Here is a 16,945-nt window from a genome sequence, read left to right as displayed (position 1 = left end):
AATGTAAAAAAGAAGAAAACTATGATAACTTTCTCAGTGCTGATTCCTGTTCCCTACCTGGGTAACCAACCCTTCAGTGGTCCTCACAATGCAGTGAAATCCCCCCACCCCACCCCGGCCTACAGTTCAAGCCTCAGCTGTTCTTTACATCTCTGACCACACATTTAGCTTCTCTCCTACTACCTCTCTGTGGCCTTGACCTCCCTGCACTGCTAAAAACATTACAGGCACATAATGTTAGATACTTTCTTTTTTAATTGGATATTTTATGCATTTACATTTCAAATGTTATCCCCTTTCCCAGTTTCCCCTCTGGAACCCCCATCTCCCATACCCCCTCCCCCTGCTACTAGAAAGGTGCTCCCACTCCCTCCCACCCACCCACTCCTGCCTCACTGCCCTGGCATTCCCTTTCACTGGGGAAATCAAGCCTTCACAGGATCAAGGGCTCCTCCTCCTATAGATGTCAGACAATGTCATCCTCTGCTACACATGCAGCTAGAGCCATGGATCTCTCTATGTGTATTCTTTGGTTGGTGGTTTAGTCCCTGGGAGATCTGGAGGTTCTAGTTGGTTGATATTGTTGTTCTTCCTATGGGGTTGCAAAACCCTTTAGCTCCTTCGGTCTTTCCCCTAACCCGTCCATTGGGGTCCCCATGCTGAGTCCAGTGGTTGGTTGTGAGCCTCCAACTCTGTATTTGTCAGGCTCAGGAGACAGCTACATTAGGATCCTGTCAGCATGCACTTCTTGGCATTCACAATATTGTCTGGGTTTGGTGTCTGTATTTGGGATGGATCCCCAGGTTGGGCAGTCTCTGAATGGCCTTCCCTTCAGTCTCTGCTCCACACTTTGTCCTTGTATTTCCTTTAGACAGGAGCAATTCAGAGTTAAGAATTTGGAAATGAGTGGGTGGCCCCATCCCAGAACTTTCCAGCTTCCAGTTATTATAAAAAAAAAGGCTGCTATGAACGTAGTAGAGCATGTTTCTTTGTTATATGTTGGAGCATCATGTGGGTATATGCCCAGGAGTGGTATAGCTGTGTCCTCGGGCAGTACTATGTTCAATTTTTCTGAGGAATTGCCAGACTGTTTTCCAGAGTGGTTGTACCAGTTTGCAATCCATCCCACCAACAATGGAGGAATGTTCCTCTTTCTCCACATCCTTGCCAGAATCTGTTGTCACCTGAGTTTTTGATCTTAACCATTCTGACTGGTGTGAAGTAGAATCTCAGGGTTGTTTTTGATTTGCATTTCCTTGATGACTAAGGATATTGAACATTTCTTTAGGTGCTTCTTGGCCATTCAATGTTCCTCAGTTGAGAATTCTTTGTTTAGCTCTCTGTACCCTATTTTTTAATAAGTTATTTGGTTTTCTGGAGTCGAACTTCTTGAGTTCTTTGTATATATTAGATATTAGTCTTCTATTAGATATAGGATTAGTAAAGAATTTTCCCCAATCTGTTGGTTGCCATTTTGTCCTATTGACAGTGTCCTTTGTCTTACCGAAGCCTTGCAATTTTATGAGGTCCCATTTGTCCATTTTTGATCTTAGATCATAGGCCACTGTTGTTCTGTTTAGTATCTGCCTCCATTTGGGGAAAGATATTGTGCAATTTTGGTTTTGCCATGTAATATATTGATTTCTGAGACTTTTTTCTGAGATCTTCAATTTCTTCAGAGACCTGAAGTTCTTGCTACAGATCTTTAACTTACTTGGTTAGAGTCAGACCAAGGTATTTTATATCCTTTGTGACTATTGTGAAGGGTGTCATTTCCCTAGTTTCTTAGCCTGCTTTTTCCTTTGAGTAGAGGACGGCTACTGATTTATTTGAGTTAATTTTATATTCAGCTACTTTGTCAAAGTTGTTATCAGGTTTAGCAGTTCTCTGGTAGAATATTTGGGATCACTAAGTATATTATCATATCATCTGCAAATAGTGATATTTTGACATCTTCCTTTCCAATTTGTATCCCTTTGATCTCTTTTTGTTGTCTGCTATGGCTAGGACTTCTAGTACTATATTGAATAAGTAGGGAGAGAGTGGGCAGCCTTGTCCAGTCCATGATTTTAGTGGGATTGCTTCAAGTTTCTTTCCATTTAGTTTGATGTTGGCTACTGGGTTGACGCATATTGCTTTTACTATGTTTAGGTATGGGTCTTGAATTCCTGATCTTTCCAGTACTTTTACTGTGAAGGGGTGTTGAATTTTGTCAAATGTTTTCTCGGCATCTAACAAGATGATCATGTGATATTTTTTCTTTGAGATTTTTTATATAGTGGATTATGTTGATGGATTTATGTACTTTGAACCATCCCTGCATCCCTGGGATGAAGCCTACTTCATCAAGGTGAATGATCATTTTGATGTGTTCTTAGATTTGGTTTGCAAGAATTTTATTGAGTATTTTTGCATCAATTTTCTCAATCTATGGTAATTGATGGTTTTGCTGGGTATAGTAGCCTGTGCTGGCATTTGTGTTCTCTTAGGATCTGTATGACATCTGCCCAGGATCTTCTAGTTTTCACAGTCTCTGGTGAGAAGTCTGGTGTAATTCTGATAAGTCTGCCTTTATATGTTATTTGACCATTTTCCCTTGATGCTTTTAATATTTTTTCCTTTTCTTGTGTATTTGGTGTTTTGATTATTATGTGACAGGAGGAATTTCTTTTCTGGTCCAATCTATCTGTAGGCTTCTTGTATGTTCATGGACATCTCTTTTTTTAGGTTAGGGAAGTTTACTTCTACAATTTTGTTGAAGATATTTACTGACCCTTTAAGTTGGGAGTCTTCAGTCTCTTCTATACCGAGTATCCTTTGGCTTGGTCTTCTCATTGTGTCCTGGATTTCCTGGGGGTTTTGGGTTAGAAGCTTTTTGTATTTTGCATTTTCTTTGACTATTGTGTCAATGTGTTCTATGGTATCTTCTGCCCCTGAGATTCTCTGTTCTATCTATTGTATTCTCCTGGTAATGCTTGCATCTATGACTTCTGATCTCTTTCTTAGGCTTTCTATCTCCAGTGTTGTCCCACTTTGTGATTTCTTTATTGTTTCTTTTTTCATTTTTAGATCCTGAATGGGTTTGTTCAACCTGTTTGGTTATGTTTTCCTGTAATTCTTTAAGAGCACCTACTTGTTTATCTGTGTTCTCCTGTATTTTTTTAAGGGAGCTATTTATGTTCTCCTAAAGTCCTCTATCATCATCATGAGATGTGTTTTTAAATCCAAATCTTGCTTTGCTGGTGTGATGGGGTATCCAGGACTTTCTGTGGTGGAAGAACTGGGTTCTGATGCTGTCAGGTAGCTTTGGTTTCTGTTGCTTAGGTCCTTGTGCTTGCCTCTTGCCATCTGGTTATCTCTGGTGTTAGTTGGTCTTGCTGTCTCTGACTGAAGTTTGTCCTTCCTGTGGGCCTGTGAGCCTGTGATCTTGGGAGTGAGAGCAGTCCTGGGAGACCAATTCTCTCTGGGCATGATTTGGGTATGGAGGGCTGTGGGACAGCCTCAGCTCTAGGTGCAGATGGAGACTGGATGGATCCTGTTCCCGGCTGCTCCATGGTTTCTGTGCCCTGTGTGCTCCTGGCCGGTTCCTATTTGGACAGTTATTGGAACAAAAGTATGTCTCCCCTGTGGGCTTAGGGGTGACATCATTCCTGGCAGACCAGCACTCTCTGGATGAGATTTGGGTACAGAGGGCTCTGAGACAGCCTTAGCTCTGGAGTACAGATGGAGACCGGACGGATCATCTGTTTGATGCTTTTATTCTTTCCTGAGATGTTCATAGATGTTTGTGTCCCTCATTCTACTATATCACCCAGTAGTTTGCTTGTTTATATAGCAGCCGTTTAGAAAACCTTTGCCCAAATATTGCTCTTAGGGACTATGCTGTTATCTTGATTTCATTTTTGTACAGTAGTTTGTCTAGCATCTATTGTTGCTTGAATGGAGTCTATTTACCCATTAGTGCCCAGAACATACACCAAAACATTAGCTCCTTGGGGTTTTAGACCATGTTTATCCTATCAGCCACATTTGAGCAAGTACTCAATAAATGGATGAATTAATGAATGAATGACCTTCAGCAATGATAACTACATAATTTAATGGAATATTTTCTATTATTTACTTTCTATGTTCCTACTACTCTGTATACTAGGCATAAACAAAATTGGGCACGAATATCGTTTTTCTTTGGAAAGGAAGCAAAGAACGCCCTAATCAAAAATACCTGAGTCAGTGCCATTCCTGGTTATTAAAATACTGCCAACAATCCAGCGCACTGGAATGAGTGATTAATTATGTGTTGAAAACTGAGTTGCAAAGTAGGTAAAGGGGAAAAAATTTAACGAACTCGACATTAATGTTTGTTTTCTTGCAAGGCCATTTGTCCCATCGATTCGTTTAGATTCAGTTTAGGTTCTATTTCGATAGTTCTAAGTGTCCCTAAACCACAGTAGTGCTCATGTGTGCCGACCCCACACATGTTTGCTGGGAACAGTCACCTGACTCTCCTCAGGCTTTGCCAACGCCATTCTATATCGAGCTGGACACTCCAGCCCAGCTGGTTCTGGAACACTGCCAAAGCCATGGATGTCTTCAAAGGCCTTTTTCAAATTACAGGGCAGAGCTGTGTTCTCTGGGAGCTTATGTGTGATCTTCTAGATATGCATGGTGACCTTTTCCCAACTCCAGCCATCACGCAAAGATGGCTTCGATCTATTTACAGACACAAGAACTCACTACATGGCCCAGAAAGGTGAATTCTATCTTTCCCAGCATTCCATCTAGGCAAATGAAATACTGGAGTGAAAAGCTCCCCTACTAACCTCTCTCTGAGCATTTGTAGCAGTTTAATCCAATACTGTGCTCCGCCATATATATGGCAAGATGATATCTAGTAACAAAGTACGACAGCTGGCTGAGGAAGAATGTTTTCTCTGTTTATGGTTTCCAAAGAGATGCATACTTTTCAAAGGATTTTAGGATTTCAGTCTGAAACATCTTGGAGAATGGAATAATCAAAATCTCTATAAACTTGGATGTTCTTTGAAGCTATTACATGGTCAAGTGGTTCTCGTTTTACCAATTAAGCAAAAGAACATTCAGCATGCCAATGGCTTTAGGAATCACCTCTTGATGGGCAGTAGTGCCATTTTTAAACCTATGCGTATGAAGGTATTGGACGTCAGGAGTGAAGATACCAGGTCTGACTTGCAAGCATCTGCCTGAAGCATAGGACATTGTAAACTCTGTCTAAATTGGAATTGAAGGAAGCAAAAGTAGCATTGTCGAGAATCCCTACAACCGCTCCCAACAGGCCTGAAAGGCAGTAGAAAACACCCTGTGTTTCTGGAGGTCACTGTTATATTTGAAGCTATGACAACTGATTCATGCCAAACTCAAGAAAGAAAAGGGTTTACCAATGTTGAGTGCTGCGGTACTCGTTTGAGAGTGTCTCTGTTTGGTTCTTTATACTCCTCTGAATGTCCCGTGGATACAGACCACAGCTCAACCAGAAAAGGTTTGGAAGATCACACTGAAACTATAACAGCTCGCACGCAATCTCCAATCGACACAGCCTTCCCCCCTGCACTTCATATATTGCCTTATTTTAGAAATGATGCTTGCAGTTTTGGCTTAGATCAGTGGTTCTCAACCTTCCTTATGCTGTGACTCTTTAATACAGTTTCTCGTGCTGTGGTGATCCCCAACCAAAAAATTATTTTTGTTGCTATTTTATAACTGTAATTTTGCTACTGTTATGAATCATAAAGTAAATAGTTTTATAGCCAGGGGTTTTGCCAAACGGGTCATGACCCACTGGTTGAGAACCACTGGTTTAGATGTTATGACATATGGTTTGTTGTTTTGTTTTGCTTTTTGTTTTTATCTTTATCACTTGTTAGAAAGTATGATGAAATAAAGAACAAAAGGTTTTTATTTCTAGGTTTGTTTGTCTTGCCGTAGACAGATAACCTCTAAGTGTTTAATTCTCAGTTTTCCAATTTAGCGATGGAATTGAAGTGCTACAAATTCAGTAGTAACTCTTTAAAAAAAAAACCTGGGCTAGAGAACTGTGGCATGAGATTCTCAGCAGCAATGAACCACAGTTCTGTCAGAAACCCGCTCATGAGGCTCAACAGCTGGGCTACTGCAAGATCTACTCTTCTGCTAAACTGCCATGCTCCTACAGTAGACATATGCTATTACATGCATGGCCAACCTAAATGTTTTCTCTCCCTAATGAGTATATTTGGATACAGCCTGATGTTAGTCAAGGAGCATGAGCTTATGGCTTTCATCAAAATTTCATTTCTTGTCAGACATTGTGGTACACATGTGAACCCCAGCACTTATGACAGAGGCAGATGGATTTGAGGCCAATTGGGTCTGCATAGGGAGTTCCAGGCCAGCCAGAGCTACACAGTAAGCTCAATCTCAAACAATAATTGTCTATTACTTGAAGTGGAATAAAAGAAAAGGTGACCCAGTCAGTGGTAGAGCAGAGGTGAGCTCCTTGGCAATGCACATGCAAAAAGCAGTAATAAGTCCGCATTAAAATACCCTTAAGTTAGGTCTACTACGGAGCACTTTACTCAACCTACAATGAGATTCTTCTAGGTTGTTTGTCTTTTGTTTTCCCTCAAGAGCTTTCAGTTTTCAGGGTTTGAGCAATGGGTATCTATCGGGATTCTTAGACAACAGCAACAGGAATAACAAAGTACTCTCTGAAAGAAAAGGAAACCAGTTTAATTCATTTGCGATTGTATTCCTTCTCATTTTTTTTTCAAGTAATCAGAATGGGTTCTTTAATGAGAGAATGAGACTGTGTTACATAGTAATTTTATAAACCAGTTACCACTGAGCTTTTAAAAATAGCAAGAGTTGTCTAACTGCTATAAAGTTTTACTTGCTAATAAATTATAAAGATCTAGAATGCTCTATGACCTGTACAGTGGAGTGCTAGTAGTTAACCATGCTTCTTGTGTTATACATTTAAATTGTGAAGAGGGTAAGTCTCATGTTAATTGTATGTTCACCACTAGAAAATCCTAGAGGGACTCAGTGTTGGGATATGATGACTATGTCTGTGTCCTTGACCTTGATGAGAACCTATCACAGGTGTACACATGCCCAAAGTCATCAGATTGAATACATGAAGCATGTGCCATTCACTTCAAAACACAGTTAACTGAATAAGACAAAAAAAAAAAACCTTCAATAATGATTCAAAGTGGAAGTATAAATTTTAGGCATTTAGTCAATCGAATACCATTATGTGGCCAACACCCTTCTAAGACTTGGACAGACAGGAAGAGAGAGCCAAAGTCCTGGCCCCCTAGTGGAGACCACACTTGTGAAGGAAGATTCCTCTTGGGCCCCACTCAGAAGGCCAGAACCTGGAGAATTTTGGTAACTTTTATCTCACCAGCTATGCTTGACTTCTAGCTGCCTGGAAGATAAGGGATGAGATTCCTACTAATTGGTTGGTGCAGTTTCCTTTAAGAGACAGGATGATATGATACACTTCGTTACAATTGTATCCTCATCAAAGTAAGTGGAGTGGTGAGAGACTGCAAATCGCTGTGTCCAATGGGAGTAATAACTGAGGACCAAGGCCATGAAATGGGGGCTGGATGATGGCTGAGGAGTTAAGAGCACCGGATGCTCTTTCAGAAGACCCATGTTGAGCCCTAGAACTCACATACAGCTCAGAGTTATGCATCACTTCAGCCCCAGGGCACTCAACGGCCTTTTCTGACACCCTTGGATACTAGGCATTCAGGAGGCTCGCAGGCGTGCATGCAAGCAAACATGCACACACAAAATTAGATCAAAACATCTCAAAAGAATTTAAGGTAGATTCCTCTGCAAAAACGGCATATTAGTAACTTCACAGTTATAAGTCATGGGCCTCTTCATAACATAGCCATAGAACACCCCAGAGTTTTAAATTAAACTGATTTCAAAATAACCAGAAGAAATAGAAATTTTGATACACACTGTTTTGAATTATGACATTAGGGGGTTGGGAATTTGGCTCAGTGATAAAACATATGCTTAGCATGTGTGAGGCTCTGTGCTTAATTACCAACATACACACATGCACACTCACACACACATGCACATTCACACACATGTACACTCACACACATGCATGCTCATACACATATGCATACTCACACATATGCACACTCACATACATGCACACTCATACACATATGCACACTCACACACATGCACACACACACACACACACACACACACACACACACACAGTGTACTGAGGATCATCTTCCCAAGAATGCAAAGTGTAAACTGACATGGCAGACAGGTGTATTAGATATATTACTATGAAAAAGTGTCATGGTATTTCCCAGGCTCCTCCCTGCTGTCCTTAATACCACACTTCATTTTGATACTTTATCCCATTTGGCACTGTAAGGCAAAACAAATAATGGAAATATTATTTATCTTTTGAGCCCACAGAAATTAAGACACCAGCAGTCTTGGCTGCATATGCCTGTAACATCAGCATTGAAGGTGAAGGGAGGCAGATCTGGAGAGAACACGAACCAGCCCGTCTAGTTGAAATGACAAACTCTTGGTTAAGTGCCAGACATTGTCACAGGGCAGTAATACAGGGAACAAAAGAGAAAACACACAATGTCCTCCTGTGGCCTCCACATATGCACACATGGGTGTGCATGCCTGCACACACACACACACATATGTGTGTGTATATATATTATATATGAAATTGTCTAAGAATAAATGCAAAAAAATGTTTTAGAAAAGGAACACACGCTCTGCCTCTTACCCTGAACTTGCTCTGCTCATAGTAAAAAGCATCACTGCTATTTGCTATTTTTCTTAAGCCAGATGTGCAAAAAATCTTACACACCCACTTGAAAACATGTGTTTGTTAAATATATATTTAATCAGTGTATATTATGTTGTCTCCCACTTGCTAACTGCTAGGAACATATTGATGAACAAGTAAAACAACTCATGGTGCTTAGGGTCTTACAAGCAAGAGTGACGTTAGGTAACAATCATTCCAATTATAGATTATGGGAAGAGAGTACACGTGCTATAAAACCTAAATCCAGGGCTAACAAGATGGCGCACCCAGTAAAGGTGTGTGCTGTCAAGCATGTCAGCAGGACTTGGATCTGAAAGACCCACACAGTAGAAGAAGTGAACCAATTCCCACAAGTTATCCTTTGACCTGCATGAATAAATGGTACACACACACATACACACACACAACACACCAAACACACACACACACACACATCAAACACACACCCACAGACACACCAAGCACACACACCAAAGACACACACACATCAAACACATACAAACACCAAACACATACACAAACATCAAACACACATGCACGCTTGCGTGCACACACACACACACACATGCAATCTAAATTTTTCTGTAAAAAGTAAATCTAAGTACATTGTGTCTACCTGTACGTCTTCTCTTGGGAAACCTGAGAAGGCTGACACCAGAAAGTAACATGTAAATCAAAATCTACAGTCAGGAAAATAGATTTGTAGGGATGGTACTGAGGAAATGTAATGAAGAATCAAAAAAATAACCATCATTTCCACTGAAGATACTTTTATTTAAAAGTGATAGAAGAAAACTTTTCCTCGTCTCCACAGTCTGAAACTATTAGTCTGTTAGTGTTGATTTCATTAGATTTTCATACTCAAGGGCCAAGGAGAGAAAATTTTAACTAGTGAAATATATTAAAATTAATTAGCTTGCACAAAATCAAATATTGCGGGTTGTACATGCTAAGAACTTTTAAAATGAAGCTTCCAAAACCAAGGTTCTATGGCATGTTTACATGCGGAGGGATTTGGCTTTATTTTCTTTGGAGCCTCTTTACATGTTTGTATTTTTAGGCATCACTGCAGAGTGGAAAGAACTGGACCTGACGTCAGGAGATCTGGGGTCTATTTCTGACTGCTGATCTTCTGGGAAGCCATGGGGGAGGCACTTTAATAAAGGGAGCATTACTTACTTGAGTCACAGAGCTTAGCCCAGGGCTACCAGCTCAGGGGAGGAGAGTGTTCGCAGCAGAGGGTTCCTCAGATCTCTGTCTTCTCTTACGTCAGCATCACATAGCTCTTCCTTTTTGGCTTAAGGACATTTGGGGGGGTTGGTACGGGTCTTATTACCTTAAGATTGAAAGGAAATGGGGGAAAAGGCCCTAGTGATGTTGATAATGATTAATTAATAATTACATTATTATGAATAATAATTAAGATGAATAATTATCTTGAGAGAGAGACATGATGGGCACTGGAGGCTACTGTCACTTCAAGCCACTTGGAAACTTCACCTCCTCAGTGATCCCTGGGGATCTCCCACCAACAATAATACTGCTCCGAGCCCCATTCTTGTCACAGAATGTCTTTTCTCTATCTTGTTCTTTGTCAGGAAGCTGGATGCCTGCCCTGACCCCACTCATCTGTTCTCTCTTCCTCCTTTTCTTCATCTACTGCTTTCTTTTCCTTTCTTGATTGACTACCCCACAAGAATGTAATAATTAATGACCTCTAATTAAAAGTCTTAGTAAACAGTTGAAGCAAAAATGTGTCATAATAAAAGCCTCAAAATTTCTAATCAGTGTTTTGGCAACATACTAGGATAGTAACGTTGCCAACAAATAACACCGACAGGCCATTTCAGGAAGTAGTTACAGGGCTCTTTCTTACCTGAAGTACTATCCTGCCACGTGTTGCTACTTAAATTTTTGAAGAAAAAAAGTATGAAGATTGGGAGTTATATTTATGTTCACTGATAGGCTACTTTGAACTAAATATATTATTTTCTGATATAGTAGAACATTTCATGTCATTCTGTAATAGACACTTCAAGGAGGTGGTCAGCTATAATAGTTTTAATTGCATAGACAAGAAAACAAATACAGGCAAATACACTTGAACCAAAAAATGTTTGATTTATATTTTGTAGATTAACCATAGGATTTCTTTGCAATTAAAACTAAAATGAAAATCACTTTTGGCCAGAAAATTTATATGAAATGTTTTATTTGTACATAAGATAATGAACTGTGATAATTTCAGAGATTATATATATTTGGAATAGCAAGATAATTTCTTAGTATCACTACCATGCTGTTACTATATGGTCCTCTAGCCAACCACCTTGGTGGAGGAGGAAATCCATTTTTGACATGCATCACAACAAACTGTGTTAGCAGTCAACAGGGGTGTGCTGAACTTTTTCCCCAGATGTTTTTCTTTTGTTTGGACTTAACTTTTAAGAATTTGCATCAGTACACATTAATGAAATCTGAGGTTTCCTTCTCCAAAACGTGATAACATAGAATTTCAGAAGCAGAGACATGGGAGCTTCAATCTCTGTGCCCCATAGGAGTAGGCCATTAAAGAATTCTCTAACTTTCCTGGAGGGCAGGGACACCCTGATGAGAGAAGCACTTTCTCAAATAGATAGCATAAAGTATATCTGAAAATATGATCTGTGCCAAGTTCCTCTCCGCTTATTGCAAGTAGGTCAGTTTTCCCCCAACAACCTTTCTCTACAAGCTATCTGCTTCTTCATCAAACACCAAAGAAAACCATGTAGGTTTCAATATTTCCTCACCATTCCTGAAGACTATATGACACAAAGTGTAGACTGTGTTTGCGTGCTTTGTTTCCTTGGCAATCTGTCCTTTGCTGTAGGCGATCTGTGCACAATGCTAACAATCTTATCATCCCTACATGGTTGATCAGGTCAGATTCTAATGGCTTGGCAAGGGCTGAAGCCAGGACAATGAAAGAAGTCACAAGTTGTCTGGCTGTGCTGGCCGGGTACATCTTCTTAGTGGTCCTTTATTGATTGAGTGTTAGAGCTAATCAAAGAGAAGCTGAAATCAAATGTTCTTGAAGTTCTTGCAATGTTCTCCAAGTGTGCAGGGGAAAAGGTGAGAAGGTAGTGAGGTCTTGGCCTTCCCGGTCTGTCTTAAAACATTTTAAGCTTTAAGATGTTGGTAAGTGACGCTAATATAGTAATATTATATTGACATCATGTGCATACATGAAGGGAAAAGCATCCATTTTTATTAATTTTACAGATAAATATTTATAGGGTCATGAAGTAAACAAAAAGATATTTTTCTGTAATGTTCAACCTGAAAACAAGGCAAGAACTTGGATTCCTTGATAAGCTGTCTCAGAGAGAGAGGGTTGCTATTTTGTCCTCCTATGTTTGCTTTCAGTGTGATGCAGTGTGTGTGTGTGTGTGTGTGTGTGTGTGTGTGTGTGTGCGTGCGCGTGTGTGTGCACACGTGTGCTAATGCACACATACCATAACACATATGGAGGTACATAGACAACTTCAGATGTTAATCCTTGCCTCCTACCTTACTTGAGTTCTGTTTGCCCCTGAGTATGCCAGGCTTTCGAGCTTCCAGAGATAATCTGGTTGTCATCTCCCGTCTTGCTGTAGGAGAACTGGGATTAAAGATAAACAATAGTGTCTGTGGGTTCTGGGGATGCAAAGTCATGGGCTCTCATTTGTGTAGTCAGTGATTTACCCATGAGTCCTTTCCCTAGCTCCACTTTCTTTAACTATGTTAGGAAAAAGAGGAGGAGGAGGGGGAGGAGGAGGAGGAGGAGGAAGAAAAAGAAGGAGGAGGAAGAGAGGAAGAGGAGGGGGAAGAAGAGGAGGGGATCGAAGGAGAAGGGGAAGGAGGAGGAGGAGAAGAAGGAGAAGAAGGAGAAGGAGAAATGCTACGATTCTTTCTCTGATGCCTGGAAAAGTAGAAAAATTCTGAATACTCAGGGCTCCATAGTAGTTGATCATGTTTCTTCCTCAAGTTTGGCAATGTGCCTTGGAGTTTACTAAAGATAAAGGACTTTAAAATAAAATGGCGCTCCTGTGGATAAGCTGCAGCCATAGTAGTGTTTCAGGAGTAAAGAGAAATGGAAACCAGGCATGTTGAAAAGGAAGATTTGAAACAGCCCTTTGGTGCTGTCCAGGCGTGGGCTAGGGGAAGGAGCTATGCCTATCCTCTACTCCTTACTGAAGTCATCACCCATAAGAAGAATCCATCCTTTACAACAGCAATTACCCATGAGAAGACTCAACTCTTATAACAGTAGGCAGCCATGAAAAGTCTATCCCTTACAGCAGTTATCACCCATGAGAAGAATCCATCCCTTACAATAGCAATCACCCATGGGAAGAGTCCATTTCTTATAATAGTTATTACTCAAGGGAAGAGTCCATTTCTTACAATAGTTATTACCCGTGGGAAGAGTCCATCCCTTACAGCAGTTATCACCTATTGGAAGAGTCCATCCCTTAGAACAATAATTACTCACGGGAAGAGTCCAACCCTTAGAACGGTAATTACTAATGGAAACAGTCTGTCACTTGCCCTAACGATATGAGACTTACTGGAATACTTGTTTCTCTCTTTATCTCAGTTCAGCAAAGTTCTAATCAAAAATATATTTTCCAATTACACATTTCTTTGTGTAAAATGCCTGAGAAATTGAAGACTGCCTTAAAAACATCTTTTTAGTGTGAATTAATACAGTTTTCATTACCTTCTAGAAAGCTTGTTTACTGGTATGAATGGGTCTTGGCATACCATTCAATTATACAGTTGAACTGAACGAAAGCAAATTTCTGAACATACTTAGTTTTAATTGAAGGACCTCTCTGTGTCTATCTCTTAGTTTCTCTCTGTCTCTGTCTCTTTCTCTCTGTCTCTGTCTCTCTGTCTCTGTCTCTCTGTCTCTCTGTCTCTCTGTCTCCTGTCTCTCTCTCTCTGTCTCTCTCTCTGTCTCTCTCTGTCTCTCTCTCTCTCTCTCACACACACACACACACACACACACACACACACACACACACACACACACACACACACACTGTATTTGCCTGAGAATTTCAATCTAAAAAGAACCTGTCAAGCACTGTTGTTGCCAAGATCTTTACCAGATCTCGCCAGGCATAATATTTATTTAATTAAAAATTAGGTATAAAAATGGATTTTGTGAGGTTGGGGATTTAGCTCAGTGGTAGAGCACTTGCCTAGCAAGCACAAGGCCCTGGGTTAGGTCCCCAGCTCCGAAAAAAAAAAAAAGAAAAAAAGAAAAAAATGGATTTTGTGTTACATCAATGATAATAATTAGTGAGTCTAGATAATGGATGCATTGAAGTTCATTGTAGCATTCTTTCTATTTTGTGCACATTTGAAAAAATCCATGAAAAACTGAAACAAGAATAAGACACAAATCAAAAGACACACCAGGAGATTTAAAAACCATCTTCAAATAAATTGTACAACTGAGGTAATGTAGTTGTTCCGTGCCTGGACTCTTCCTGGATTTGTCTCCACAACAAGGAAAACTTTAGCTCCAGTTACATGGGCAAGAGTATCAAGTGTCTGCACTCTGCCTCCTGCGCTCTGCTATTCCTTTGCCAGAAGGCACTATATTTGGATTTGTGTGTAACTGTCAACACTCAACTTCAAGCTGTAAAGAATCAGCTTGTTTCTTTTCTAGGTGGGATTGATTCCTGTCTGCCTTTGCTAAGGACTTTTTAAAATATCTGTGGTAGAAAATTTAAATTTCTGCCTTCTTGATAAAATAACTGGACATTATCTTAGAATGATAGCACTCTTTCCCCACAAAAGACATACATTTTATTTATTTATCTATTATTGGATAGTTTATGTACTTACATTTCAAATGTTATTCCTTATCCTGTTCTCCCTCTCCCCATACCCCTGTCCCTGCTTCAGTGAGGAGGCTTCCACTCTCACCCACCCACTCCCACCTCAACGCCCAGTCATTCCCCCACACTAGGGAAACAAGCCTTCATAGGACCAAAGGCTTCTCTTCCTATTGATGCCAGACAATGCTATCCTCTGCTACATATGCAGCTGGAGCCATGGGTCCCCCATTGTGTACTCTTTGGTTGGTTGTTGAGTCCCCGAAGCTCTGGGGTGGGGGTGGGGGTCTGGTTGGTTAATATTGTTGTTCTTCTTATGGAGTTGCAAAGCCCTTCAGCCCTTCAGCCCTTCATCCCTTTCTCTAACTCCTCCATTGGTGTTCCCATACTCAGTATGATTGTTACCTGTAAGATTCTTAATCTGTATCAGTAAGGCTCTGGCAGAGTCTCTCAGGAGACATTCATACCAGGATCCTGTCAGCAAGCACTTCTTTTTTTTTTTTTTTTTTTTTGGTTCTTTTTTTTGGAGCTGGGGACCGAACCCAGGGCCTTGCGCTTCCTAGGTAAGCGCTCTACCACTGAGCTAAATCCCCAGCCCCAGCAAGCACTTCTTATCATCCACAATAGAGACTGGGTTTGGTGTTTGTATAGGGGATGGATCTTCAGGTGGGACAGTCTCTAGATGGCCTTTCCTTCAGTCTCTGCTCTGCTCTTTGTCCCTCTATTTTGTTCCCCCTTCTAAGGACTGATGTATTCACATTTTGGTCTTCCTTCTTGAGCTTCATATGGTCTGTGAATTGTATCTTGGGTGTTCTGAGCTTTTGGGCTCATATTCACTTATTAGTGAGTGCATACCATGTGTGTGCTTTTGTATCTCGGTCACCTCACTCAGGATATTTTCTAGTTCCATTCATTTGCCTAAGAATTTCATGAAGTCATTGTTTTTGATAGCTGAGCAGTATTCCATTGTATAAATGTACCACATTTTCTGTATCCATTCCTCTGTTGAAGGACATCTGGGTTGTTTCCAGCTTCTGGCTATTATAAATAAGGCAGTTATGAACATAGGAGAACATGTGTCTTCGTTATGTGTTGGAGCATGTTTTGGGTATATGCCCAGGAGAGGTATAACTGGGTCCTCAGGTAGGGGAATGTCCAATTTTCTGAGGAGCCTCCAGACTGATTTCCAGAGCAGTTGTATCAGTTTGCAATTGCACCAACAATGGAGGAGTGTTCCTCTTTCTCCATATCCTCACCAGCATCAGCTGTCACCTGATTTTTTTTATCTTAGCCATTCTGATTGATGTGAGGTGGAATCTCAGGGTTGTTTTGATTTTCATTTCCCTGGTGACTAAGGATGTTGAATATTTCTTTAAGTGTTTTTTGGCCATTCAATAATCCTCAGCTGAGAATGTTTTGTTTAGCTCTGTACCCCATTTTTAATAGGGTTATTTGGCTCTCTAGAGTCTAACTTCTTGAGTTCTTTGTATATTTTGGATATTAGCCCTCTATCAGATGTAGGATTGGTAAATATCTTTTCCCAATCTGTTGGTTGCCGTTTTGTCCTAATGGCAATGTCTTCTGCTTTACAGAAGCTTTGCAAAATTATGAGGTCCAATTTGCCCATTCTTGATCTTAGAGCCTAACCCATTGGTGTTTTGTTCAGGAAATTTTCCCCAGTGCCCATGTGTTCGAGATGCTCCCCACTTTTTCTTCTATTAGTTTGAGTGTATCTGGTTTGATGTGGAGGTCCTTGATCCACTTGGACTTAAGCTTTGTACAGGGTGATAAGAATGGATTTGCATTCTTCTACATGCTGACCTCTAGTTGAACCAGCACCATTTGTTGAAAATACTATCTTTCTTCCATTGGATGGTTTTAGCTCCTTTGTCAAAGATCAAGTGACCATAGGTATGTGGTTCATTTTTAGGTCTTCTGTTCCACTGGTCTATCTGCCTGTCTCTGTACCAATACCATACAGTTTTTATGATTATTACTCTGTAATACTGCTTGAAGTCAGGGATAGTGATTCCCTGAGAAGTTCTTTTATTGTTGAGTATAGTTTTCATTATCCTGAGTTTTTTGTTATTCCAAATGAATTTGCAAATTGGTTTTTCTATCTCTATAAAGATTTGAGTAGGAATTTTGAAGGGGATTGCATTGAATCTGTAGACTGCTTTTGGCAAAATGGTCATCTTTACTATATGAATCC

The 16,945-nt window shown here is 40.3% G+C and overlaps 1 long non-coding RNA gene across 2 annotated transcripts in view; it reads right to left on the bottom strand.

The window, feature by feature from the left end:
* LOC134485694 (uncharacterized) overlaps positions 1–16,945 on the bottom strand; it is a 76,457-nt gene that overhangs the window by 46,515 nt on the left and 12,997 nt on the right. For both annotated transcript variants that reach the window (XR_010063964.1, XR_010063963.1), the window contains exons 2-3: positions 12,413–12,503; positions 10,043–10,199 (exon numbers count right to left, since the gene is read on the bottom strand). This is a non-coding gene — a long non-coding RNA (uncharacterized LOC134485694). The remainder of the gene's footprint in view (positions 1–10,042; positions 10,200–12,412; positions 12,504–16,945) is intronic.

This window comes from Rattus norvegicus, chromosome 2, assembly GCF_036323735.1.
Source record: "Rattus norvegicus strain BN/NHsdMcwi chromosome 2, GRCr8, whole genome shotgun sequence".
NCBI classification, from domain to species: domain Eukaryota; kingdom Metazoa; phylum Chordata; class Mammalia; order Rodentia; family Muridae; genus Rattus; species Rattus norvegicus.
This window is presented reverse-complemented; position numbering and strand designations above follow the sequence as displayed.